At 45.6% G+C, this 12644-nt stretch overlaps 1 protein-coding gene across 1 annotated transcript in view; it reads right to left on the bottom strand.

The window, feature by feature from the left end:
• SYK (spleen associated tyrosine kinase) overlaps nucleotides 1–3753 on the bottom strand; it is a 78070-nt gene extending 74317 nt beyond the window's left edge. The window contains exon 1 of the mRNA XM_084899016.1: nucleotides 3622–3753. The gene's annotated coding sequence lies outside the window, so the exon portion shown is untranslated. The remainder of the gene's footprint in view (nucleotides 1–3621) is intronic.
• Nucleotides 3754–12644: the final 8891 nt, after the last annotated feature.

The raw sequence follows: 12644 nt of genomic DNA on the forward strand, positions 1-12644 counted from the left end.
ACACTCACCCTGGCCGAGGCCGGCCCAGGATGGCCGAGGCCTATTTCCAGAGTAGGAGGTCCGCAGACGTTGTCTAAAACTGAGATAGCCGAGCAAAAGCAAATAAACATAGCATAGAACATGAGGAGAATTCTAGAAGAAAGAGCAATAACAATTCAAAAGACTGCTTTGGTGAACAGTACTACAGAATGGGAAAGTATTGTTATTAATTAAAATTAAATAAAAAACAATCTCTGGTCATATCAAAGCATTTCATGACAGCTCAACAGAAGCAGGTAGATGTAATAAGTTAAATTACTATACTGCCAGAGCAGAATGAAGATGTTATCCATTAAGCCAAACCGAGAAAGTGAAGGTCAGATGTTGGACATTCAAAATGCTCTTTGTAGCTACAGAGTGTAACTCCACAATCCAGCGCTTCAGGTGCTTCAGCCCTTTGCTGAACCGCCTGCCTCCGGCCTCTTCCATCCTCTACCCTGCAGCCCGGCAGGGTCTCCCCTGACCCCAGCCCAGGCTCCCCGGCGCCCCGCTGCCTGCTGGGCCTCCGCTCAGACCAGGCCTCCGGCACTCAGTCTGGAAGGCCAGCACCCTCCCTGCGCCCTCCAGCCCTCCAGCGCAGCAGGGAGGGGCCCCCGGACTCCGGCTCAGAGCCTGGCCCCCAGACAGAGGACATGCTCAGCAAGCACTGCCGTCTTCCTCGGTCCGCCCTCCCCTGGCATCGCGCATCACCAGCATTCTAAGTCGTTGCTGCCTCCCTCCCCTCATCACCGCCTTCGGCAGCCTCCAAAAAGAAGTGCATGGTTTCTTCAAGAAATGAAAGAAGCAAAACAGTCTTTTTTTATTTGCCCAATCTACTGTTACATAAACTGAATGTTCTTCCTGCTGGTATGGATTACCTTGGCTAAATTTGATCATACTTAAGATTCCAATTCAACCATCTTTCAAGTTCCATAGGCAAACAGTACATAATTAATTATTAAGGGTAAAAAATTCAAATTGATACAAGATAACTTTGTCAAAGTTTAAAGCTAACAGAAATTTTCCCTGATAATATAGTATCAGAACGAATAAAATTTCCTTTAAAATTTAATCAGCCTAGTTTTATTTTTTCAATCTTCCCACAATTCCTCAGTTAAAAATAAAAACTCCTTTCCAAGTGAAAAGAAATGAACCCATTCAAATCTAAGTGGAAGGATGAGACGCCAGGCCATGTCAGGCGATTTCACCCCAATCTCTCCTTAAGCTGCTTTTCGATGCAATTGCTTTTGAAGAAAAAGAAAGTTAAGGATGTAGAAATTTAAGGAAAGTTCTCTCCAAAGGCCTAAATTCCTAATTTTTTCTCCACTCATTTATACCTAAACAATTCCAAAAGTGAGAGAAAATGTTAAAACTTGCAAGGCTGGGGAGAAGAGGTGAATTAGGGTATAGTTAGAAAAAGTCTACTACAGGTAAAATTAAAAAAGCAAAAATTAGCCCCGATGGTGAAAGCGCCTGCCATCCCTTCCACAGGGCCGCGGGCCGGGAGGAGGGCCGAGGGCCGGGCGGAGGGCCGCGGGCAGGGCGGAGGGCCGCGGGCAGAGAGGAGGGCCCAGAGGCTGTGCGGTGGACAGGAGCCAGCTCTGCTCCCGCTCAGGCCCCTGCGGTGAGGGTGACATGCCCTCCCTCCCAGGAGCTGTGCCTTCGCTCTGCCATCCCAGACTGGCAGGAAAGCTGCTGCTTCAGCCTGTATTAGTACGGATACACGTCCATCTCACGTGCAGGCTCACAGTTTAATGGTTATCATTGAAAGCCGAGTGAAGTCCTGGTATCTCAGACTTTTTGCAGAGGGGAAATTGCCCGTCTAATTACTGGGAAGGGTGAGTATTGGGCAATAGAAAAGCAATGTTTTCCAAAGCGCAGTAGCTTGATGGAGCCAGTTCTTTAGTCCAACTCCAGAAAGCTCTAACAAAGGTTTCTTAGTAATTTAGGGACCCTCGTTCAGTGACCACGCCTGTCCTAAGGGACACACAGCTATTTATAGCTGTTACCGATGCCACCTGGTGAGGGCATTCACAGCGCAGGTGCAGAGAGGCGTGGGGCCCCAGGCCGCCGGGCTGGGGCGGGCTGTCAGCATGCACACACACCTTTCTAAATTCTGACAGACGTAGTTCCCAGCACTGAAATTCAGATTCTAACTTTGAATTTTAAATTCTGAAAAAAGTCCTGAGTTAAAAACATATCTGAGCACAAGGGTTTTGGATAATGATTATGGATATGCAATGTGCTGCATAAGTGATGTCCTACTAAAAATCTGGTTTAAAAACAGAGACATTAGACGTGCACTTAAAATATTAAATGTGAGCCCAAGGAAGGCTAAGGTGGTATTTCTGAAATGCAAACCTAACAATAAAATGATCTGAAAGGCAAAGACCTAAAGTATACACCTAACTTTTACCTTAGCTTAAACATTAAAGCATTCTAGTTAAGACTATATAATCCTGTATATCTGAGCACTACAAACAGAGTAACAAATCAATTTCTATTTACTGCAAAATTTCTCTAAACATAAAAAGTATGATGTAGAAACGAAATGATTGGATGAAAGAATTTTAACTGACCAGAGTCTTCTCTTTTAGCTCAAATGCAAATATATCCATGCATCGGGGGCGGGTGTGAAGGAACCATGGATGAATTTAATTACATTTCACTGAAATGCTCCCTGGATGATACAGATAAACATGTTTGACTAAAACGAATAAAGCAGTCAGCATAGCTGATTCCATCGTTCCCAGAAATCCTCCGTCATCGCATGATTAGTTTTTCATTATGAAGCATCAAGTATCCGCCCTCCTCTCACTGCGCCCAGCGCTCTGCCGCTTTAAGAAGAGGGACCCGCGGCGGAGCTGCACCTGGCGCTGCACCTGGGCAAGGAGACCCAGCGAGTCCGAGTCCGGCAAACGCACTGACAACCCAGCATGGCTCCCCACGCGGAGAGATCCTCACCAATCTTTCCAGAGACGTCTTTCTAACGTCAAACAAACAAACAAGCAAACAGACAGACAGACAAACAGACAAACAAGCAAACAGACAAACAGTCGCCTCTAAACAGTTCCTTAGTTCAGTTTCTAAAAAAATAACTCACATTCACCTTTTGCTACATAAAACTTGAAGCTCTCCAATCGCTCATCCGCCCGATCAGCTGCTTCCCCAGGAAAATGCGGAGGAGGGAGAGCAGGTCGGAGGGTGCCCCGGGTAGAGGGGGAGAGGGCGGGCTCCGGGTCACCGGGGGAGCGGGGTCTCCAGGCCGCTGGGTGAGGGCCACACGAGGCCGTCGTGTTCTTTCCCCCCCGGCCCAGGACTGTCCTGCCGGGACCCGCCGCTTCCCAGTCCGCCTGGCCCCGTCTCTGCCCCGCAGTCCCGTCCCAGCTCCCGGCGGGACGCACCCGGCGGCTCCGGGCCCGACAGAAGGCTGCGCCCCGCCTCTGTCTCATCAGCGGCCCCGTCCACAGGCCGAGGCTCCAGCGGCCCCGGCACAGCGCCCGGCACCCGACACCCGCCCGGGGGCGCCGCTGCCCCCAACCCGCCCGCCTCCTCCGGCCCCGCGCCCCGGCCCCGCGCCCCGGCCAGCGGGGAGCCTCCTACCTGTGCGGGCTCCGGCGGGCGGCGGCGGGTCCTGGGGCGGCGGGTCCCGGAGCAGCTCGGTCCTTCTGCTCCTCCCGCCGGAGCGCCTCAGCCACCCGGAGAGCAGCGCTTCCTCATTTTGGGCAACTTCCTCCCCGCCCCGCAGGCCCGCCCTTCCCGCCGCGCCCGGCGCCCTGCACCGTGCGCTCCATCCGCGCCCAATGGCACCCGCGCACCCCCCGCGCGCAGCGCCCCTCGCGCCCCCCGCGCCCTCTGCGCCCAATGGCACCCCCGCGCCCCCGGCGCCCCCTGCACCCAATGGCACACCCGCGCCCAGCACCCCCCGCGCCCCCCCGCCCCCTGCGCCCAATGGCACCCATGCGCCTCCCGCGCCCTCTGGGCCCATTATGCCCCAGAATCAGGGCGGCAGCAGCAGCCCATTGTGCCAGGATCCCATGGAAAGGTTGGCCTGGAGGCCGGAGGTGGGAGGGAAGGGGGAGAGGAGCCCGCTGGGTGCCCGCCCGCCTACCTGGCACAGGCCAGGGGCCTTCCACACAAGGAGGGCCACTGACAACAGGAGAACCCTCTCCCCTCTCACCTGCAGCCCATTCCTTCCGGGAGGACAGGCCCTCCCCTCTGGCAGGTCCCCTGGTGCCACCCTCCCTGTGCCAGTCTTCCCAGTCACCAACCCAAGACCCCCTGCTGGCAGTGTCCAAGAGGCCAGGGATGGTGCCCCGGGGCTTAGGTGAGCGCGGACTTCACCGCCTTTGGCTTTCCTTATCACCAAGTTCTCCCAGTGAGTTTACCTGGTTTCCTTCCACCGCAGACCTGGCCCTCTGGAGCTAAATTAAGTTGAATGGTTTTTCCGCAGTTCTTCAAATGGGTTAAAAACACCAGGTTTCTCCCCCCCCCCCCCCCCCCGCCCCATTTTCCCCCCTGTTGGACAGTCCTCTTTAAAACCTCTCTCTAACAGTGTCCAGCCCCTCACATTCTCGCTTGCACTGGTTGGAGTGCCTGTTTCTAAAACCTGTACCCTGAGCCCAAAGGCAGTGACCCAAACAGAACGGTCCGTGTGCTAGCTTATGGTGCCGTGGAGACAGCTGGGTGGTGAGGGTTCACACTCCAGTGGAGCCCCTCAGCCTTCCCACTGGACACTCGCCATCCAGTTTGCGTTCCATGTTTAACCCAAGTGAAGGGTTTTATTATGGTTATACTTACCACCCGACTGAATCGTGCTTCAAAAGCCAACGAAATAGCCATTGTTCTCTGAATGGCGGTTACGGGCCGTCATGCAGGTTTTAGGGCTGGTGGTGTGCTGGCCACGGCACAGACCTGTCTCCAGTTGACTAAGATGCCATTTCCTCAGGGACTGCTCACTGTATAGGTCCACCTTCATGCCACCTTTAGTGCTGCTGTGGTCCTTGGTGAGTAAACTTTAAAAAGTGATCCAGTATGCTTGCAATGATGTTTAAACATGTTAGTCATCATACAAATACCTACAAAATTTCTTCCTAAAATTCAACACTTTTCTCACTGGCTTCCTTCCTTTGCCCCTTGTCCTGACTTTGCTTTCTATCTTTCACTAGGGGCCCATGCACGAATTCATGCACCTTGAAAGGAATTGTGGGCACAGGGGCAGGTCTCAGCCCATCCTCCATGTCCCTACACAGCCCCTCCCACTGGAGCCCGCACAGTCCCCTGTCTGGTGGCAGCCCCACTCCCACCTTTGCCATTCCCACACACTGATGGCACTGGCCCCCCTTGTGCCCGCTGATGGTGTGAAGCAATTGGGGCTGGTGCCATCAGCAGGTACAAGCAGTGGCTGGTGCCCCGATCACCCCTCAGGAGCAGGGGGAGGTGGAGAAGCCCTGAGGAGCTATCAGTACTTGTAGCCGCTGATTGCAACTGCTGACGGTGCCGAGTGATTGGGGCCAGAGCTGGGCACCAGGAGTGTGTGCAAGCAGCAGCTCTGGTGCCAGCATCAGGTGCAAGGGGCAGCTCTGGCTCTGGCAGTGGGTGCGAGCACCGGGTGGGACCCAGGCGTGTGGGAACAAAGAATTTTCAGTAACCACCAGAAGCTTGCCCTGATGACAGTGATCAGCACCCTGCCTTGGTCTGGCACCCTCACTCATCTGCTCCACCATCCCACTTTGTTCCATGCACACCCACCAGGTTCCATGCACACCCCCTGGTGTTCAGCACACAGCATAGTGACTGGTTGTTCTGTTGTTCAGTTGTTCCACCATTCAGTCTATTTGCATATTAGCCTTTTATCATATAGAACTAGTGGTCTGGTGCACAAAATTCAGCACATTAAAAGGGAATTAATTAGAAGAAATACTTTAATATTGCTATTTGCCCTTTCTCTATAAAAGACATGTCAGAGATGAAAGAAAATTAGTAAAATGTATATGAAAATAATATATAAATTTATCAATAAATAAACAACCACAACATGACATAACAGCAATAAAGACATGATATAAAAACAACAAAAACATGATGTAAAAACAACATTGATGCAAACAATGACTGATAAAGTGATTAAACTTATTCTAATATCTCCCTGTATACCACATTAAGAGTAAAAACACTTTCAGAGTGCTTGATTGATTTCCCTTATGATGAAGTATTTGCAACTTTAACTTTAACATTACATGCTCTTCGAACTTGAGAGAAAACAACATATTACTGACCATGTGCGAAAACGGGTTCAGGTAGGAATATTTCTACTCCGTCTAGAGTTTGACCTTGTGACTTATTAACAGTCATCACAGATGCTGGCATCACGGGAAACTGTCTTCAAATTGATTTAAAGGGGAGGCCAGTGTCAGATGGGGACAAATCAATTCTTGGAATCAGAACAACCTCTCCCTCTGCAGATCCTGTTAATACTTCAGCTTCAATAATGTTAGATTGTAATCTTTTGGTAATAAATCTAGTGCCATTACAAAGACCCCATTTACTACTAAGATTTCTCAGTGGCATGATGATTGCACCCACTTTCAATTTTAATTTATGACATGGAATTCCCAAAGGAGTAATACTGTTAAGAAATTTGATGGGAAAATTTTCAGCATCATCTGTTGAATCAATGGAATCATCACTCAAATATGTGTGAAAATCTCCATCAAGTATATCCAAAATTTCTTCATTTAAATTTTGCATGTGCTCATTTTTTGAACAAAGAATTGCACATTTAAATATATTTTTAATATTATCTGTAGATATACTATTTACAAAGGTAGTTTCAATAATAGATCCATTACAAATCATTTCACAGGGGATTTCAATAATATCCATTTCTAAATGCAAACTGCTACCCAGTTTGCCATCTCCAAGTTTTACTAACCATTTACTATAAGCAGGATCCTCTGATCTCATATTTGTTTTAAGAGGCAACTTTCTGAAACATCCCCAAACATTACAGTACCTTAAAATCTTTTGTATGATGGCCAATCACATAGCATGCGAAATAATACCGAGATATTGTCGAAAATCCCCTCCGAGAAGTTGAAATTTTCCAAATGAAACATTCAAATTCATAATTTCTCTTAGTAACATGACTGGATGCCATGGTGCATTCATCAATAATGAGAAGTTGAGCCTTTTATATATATATATTTTTTATTGATTTTTTACAGAGAGGAAGAGAGAGGGATAGAGAGTTAGAAACATCGATGAGAGAGAATCATCGATCAGCTGCCTCCTGCACACCTTTTACCGGAGATGTGCCCGCAACCAAGGTACCTGCTCCTGACCGGAATCGAACCTGGGACCTTTCAGTCCACAGGCCGATGCTCTATCCACTGAGCCAAACCAGCTTCGGCAAAGTTGGGCCTTTTTAATGGTTTTAGCAACTTCACTGTTTATATCGAGTCTAGAAATTGAAGCCTCATTTAATGGAATTGGTCGTTTATATTGAGAATGAAAGGCTTTTCCATTGAGAAGTAACTGCAGCAATTCCTAGACGCTGTGGGTAAAACAGTGCCACCACAACCTCTAATATAATGTATTAAAACTTTATACAGATATGTTTTTCCACTACCACCTGGACCATCCAAGAAAAAGCATTTGGGGTGTACAGTTTGATCTTTGATGGCTGAAGTTATAGTCTGAAAGGCTGTTCATCATTCAGAGAATTTAGAAAAAAACACTGCCTGTTATCACTCATATGATTCATCACATGTATTTGTATTCATTAATAAATATAGTCCGGAAGTTGGAAATGCGAACATTTCATTCCATGCAATGTGAACACCTCCTGGATTTTGTTAAGGGCCTGCATTTCACAGTTCACACAGGCACCTTCTCTTTGGTGCAATTTCCAACAGAAATCTTCAATTAAATGAGATTTATTCTCATCCCATAATTTGTCTGCAGCAGAAGAACATGCAAACACTCATATGTATGCAAAAAGTTGCCGCTTTTGTTTGGGCATATTAAGGATGATTGCATCATTAATCGTATCTTTCTAGATAGTGTTGTCAATTAATAATCCTCAGTATTTAGCAGCTTCACAAAATGTATCATACATTACACCTCTTACAGTTCGCAGATCATAGAAATTTATCGCACCTTTTACATGCAGAAGCAAAAGTCTAAGATATATTGTTTTGGTGCTCTAAAGCTCACAGTGAACAGTCTACCTAGTACTTTATTTCTGTCCTTTTGGTGTTTTCTCCACAAAAAATTATTAAACACATAATGTTGTGGAATCTCTCAATAATAATAATAATAATAATAATAATAATAATAATAATTATGTGCATAGGAATCTTCTCTATTCAATAAAAACCAAGCCATCAAAGTTGAGTTATGCCTTTTAGCCCTATCTATAACTTCAGCAAAATAATCGGCATGAAAATACAAATTTTGTTCAGTGGGCAAATGAATAGCTAACTTTGTGATGGCATGAGATTGGTCATGCATTTGCATTGCAAAGTCTCCAAACGGCCTCAGGAGAGCGCACATACCTGGAATCAATGAAGCCCTGTATTTCATCATGATTGATAATATTTTTCCCCAGAAATTTTAGTATCTGCGCAATCATGCCCTTTATAGATATATTTAAATAAATATTTTACACTTTTAATTGATGCACAGACTTCAACATTTATATGATCGTTATGTTTAAGGCACAAATACAAGTTATAAGGGACAGTCCAAATGTTATCGACAACTTTATTTCCAATAGACATGGTGCTACCAGATCTTCGTTTGTATTTGGGATATCCATCAATATTTCCAATGGTTGCATTTTGAAATTCTTTCAGATATCCCTTTGAACATTTTCCATTTCCCATACATGGACTATTTGGATTTTGTATTCCACATGGTCCATGTATCATATTTGGTTTTACAATTTGAAAAAGTGAAGGACACTGGTCTTCATCTGGAGTTTCTGCCTTAACTATACAGTCTGTTTGTGATCTAATAATAATATGTGAGCATGAGACAGTCCACATTTCTGAAATTCAATGACATGAATTTTAGCTATTACTTTGCCAAATAAGTGGAATTTACATATATCATTTAAAAGAGCATTCAGCTTAATATTAAAAAAAACTCTGGCTCCCAAGTCAGATCTGTTTTAACTTTTTGCCACTGCTGTAAATTATTTGTAATCCCATTTGGGGTTGCATGTCATGGTTATGAATAAATTGGGTTTGCCAAACTTCGTTACAATTGCCATAGCAGCCTGATATCGCTGCTACATATTTCTGGACTACCCTCAAAAGATGATGGAAGTATTACCATTTTACTAATGGGCACATTGTCATTTTCAGATCTAGATGTGAGATAATCCATCAAACCACTATGTTTTTCAACTCTCAACTTAGATTGATTTGCTTTAATGAAGTTTATTCGATTGGCTTCCATTTTTAAATATGAATCAACAATAAGCTTTGGTTAATGTTCTTGCATTTAAAATAGAATTGTACATGTCCTGCACAGAGAGATGAAATACATAATACTGCTCTATGCTTCCTTTTGCTTCTCCTCTATTTCAGGGTCCTCATTTCTTGTATGCATGCATTTCTCTTCCTTAGCTTACTCCATCATTTTGGTGTATCACAAACTTCCAGGAGTTTCCAGAGAAATGGAAGTAGATATTATAAAGACTTCCATATCCAAAAAGTTCTACCCTCAGGTTTGATTGATGGCTTGGCTTGTATAGAATTCTCCCTCAGAAATTATTTTTCTTCACAGTTTTAAGTCATTATTCTATTGTTTTCTTGCTTCCAGTGTTGCTGTTGAGAAATCCAAGCCATTTGAGTCTTTATCATCTTTTCATTCTGATTCTTCATTCTTAGAGCACAGTTGCTAGTCCATTGTCTTACCTTGACCATGCTTGACAGCTTTCTCCACACTTCCTATTTGCTCCTCCTCTGTGGGTGACAGTTGATCCTTACATCAGGTGCTTTTACTTTCCCTTTCTGGGTGACAGTGTGAGGGCTTATTAGCCCTTTACTGATTTTCCGTAGCCTTTGAGTGTGGAGGATGGAGTTGTGTTGCGGTGACTGGGCCCTCCTTCCTCCATGAGACTGAGTTAATGTAGGCGGGTCACCACTCCTTGGGGGAGGGAGGATAGCTCCCCCTCTCTTTTGGAGGCAGCTTTAAGCATCGGTTCCCCAATTCCGTGGGTCCCTGGAGGCTTCAGACCCTGACAGCCAGGCTGATAACAGACAATTCTCTTGTTTCTTTGACTCTACTGCAGCCATTTTCACTACCCCATAGTCCAAAATGGGAAATGCTGAGAATAAATTGTTATTCCTTTTTCAGAATTTGAGTGAGAAGTGTTGGGATTTTGTGGACTGGTCAGGTGTGGTTTCTGGGAGGTGGGCACGTGACCTCACCCTGATCCTCTCAAACTTCTGTTTTTCACATGAGCCAGCATTTCCCCGAGTTCGTCTCCTTCAGCCCTTCTGCTTTTCCTGTTTGGTCACTATTGGTAACGTTTACATTCTGTGTGCTCTTCCTTCCCTTTTATCTTGGATGGCAAGGAGGGAGGGATCTTTTTTCTTTTCTTTCTTGGACTCTTAATACTCACTGAATATTAAAAGTTCACCACTTTTATCCAAAATTTAAATCACACATTTTTACTATAGAATATGCATTGCACATTTTAAGATTTAGAATGCAAGATCCTCATTTTATCTCTTTCAAATTAAAAATTCACCAGTCACACATGATATATGATAAGATGCTTTAGGTTGCAAGTAAAAGAATATTTTTAACTTCAATTATAGACATAGTAAAATTTTATTGGCAAAAAAAAAAAAAAAAAAAAAAAAGGAGAAATTTCCAGAGTTAGGACAGTATCAGGCTTTCTTCTATATAGATTATTATTATATTTTTGTCAATCCTCACCCAAGGATATTTTTCCATGGACTTTTAGGGAGAGTAGAAGACAGAGAGAAAACTGATGTGAGAGAAACACATTGTTTGGTTGTCTCCTACATGATCCCAGACCAGGGCCCAGACCAGGGAGGAGCCTATATCAAGGTACTTGCCCTTAATCTGAATTGAACCTGGTGTTAGGGTCACCAAAGGAGGAACACACGAGGCTAATGTGGTAAGGGATTATAAATTTACTAGAGGTCCGGTGCACGAAATTTGTGCAGGGGGGAGGGGGGAGTGGTGTCCCTCAGACCAGCCTGCACTCCAATCTGGGACCTCTCAAGGGATGTCTGACTGCCTGTTTAGGCCCAATCTCTGTGGCCTAAACTGGCAGTCACACATTCCTCTCACAATCCAGGACTGCTCACCTGGCTGCCTACCTGCCTGCTTGGTTGCCCCTAACTGCTTCTGCCTGCCAGCCTGGTCACCACCTAACCACTCCTCTGCCAGCCTTATTTTTGTCTAACTACTCCCCTGTCAGCCTGATTGCCACCAACTGCCCTCCCCTGCTGGCCTGATCACCCACAACTGCCCTCCCCTGCCGGCCATCTTGTGACCACATGGGGGTGTCCATCTTGTGACCACTTGGGGGCAACCATCTTGTGTGAGGGTGTGATGGTCAATTTGCATATTACCTCTTTACTATATAGGATTAGGTTATCTAGATACCAGATGGGCTGAGCCCCAAAATGGCACTAGCACCCAAAGGCAGGGAGTCAGAGGTTTTAAAGGAATCTGGATGGGTTTTTTCTGGGTGGGGCATTCTCTGGGAAGGTCCTGAGAGGAAAGATAATGGTCTTAGCAAGTGCTGAGCAGAAAGCTGTCTGTTGTGAAGTGGCCTACAGGTCAGTTTCCAGGGGAGGGAGTGTTGATTTAATTATTTTATCAGACCTAACATTCCAGCCTTCTTGTTTTATGGGATAGGGACAAAAGTCATAGCTTCTGTAATCACTTCCTGTTGATAAGGGATGGTGAGCTCACAAGGGGATGGACTTTGATGGTAGTCGGCTGCACAAGGGTTTGAAGCAGCATGATTTCCCCCAGAGACTGGTTGGCGAAGGCTGGAGAGTGCCCTGTTGAGTGACTTGGGAGGTAAAAGATGGTCCTGAGGCTGCTACAGCGCCACTTGTCTGGTTTTGCTGATTTTATGGGTCTGGAGCTGAAATATAACTGAGGCCTAGGTATTGTCTTTAGGGAGGAAAAGATCAGGGGTGAGTTACCTGACTAGTGATATGAAAGGGAGGATAGGTTACCCTGAAAATGAAGTTCTTGTTTTCCCAGTGTTGCCCTTTGCTAGGCATCCAGAGCTTTCTGCCCAATGAGTTTCTGTACCTGGCCCTGGCCCTGGCCCATGCTCTTTTCTCTGGGGCGATGAGTTCTGGACACAAAGGGAGGTTGTGATAGTGTCTCGGGGTGGTACTTCCTGAGTATAATTAGAGCTTGTAACCTGGTGGAGACAAACTGTTTTATACATTTAGTACTACTGGGGAAAAAGCTAGAACAATAAGAATTATGACAAATGGTCTGCTGGAAGGAAAGAGAATAGTTTGGAGGGTTGTAATTTAATATAGAAAAATGATATTTATTATCAAATCATTTACTCTTAAGTGTCCTTGGTTTTATAGATCTCTACATACTGC

Source organism: Pipistrellus hanaki (genome assembly GCF_964339955.1).
Source record: "Pipistrellus hanaki genome assembly, chromosome: 11".
Lineage (NCBI taxonomy): Eukaryota > Metazoa > Chordata > Mammalia > Chiroptera > Vespertilionidae > Pipistrellus > Pipistrellus hanaki.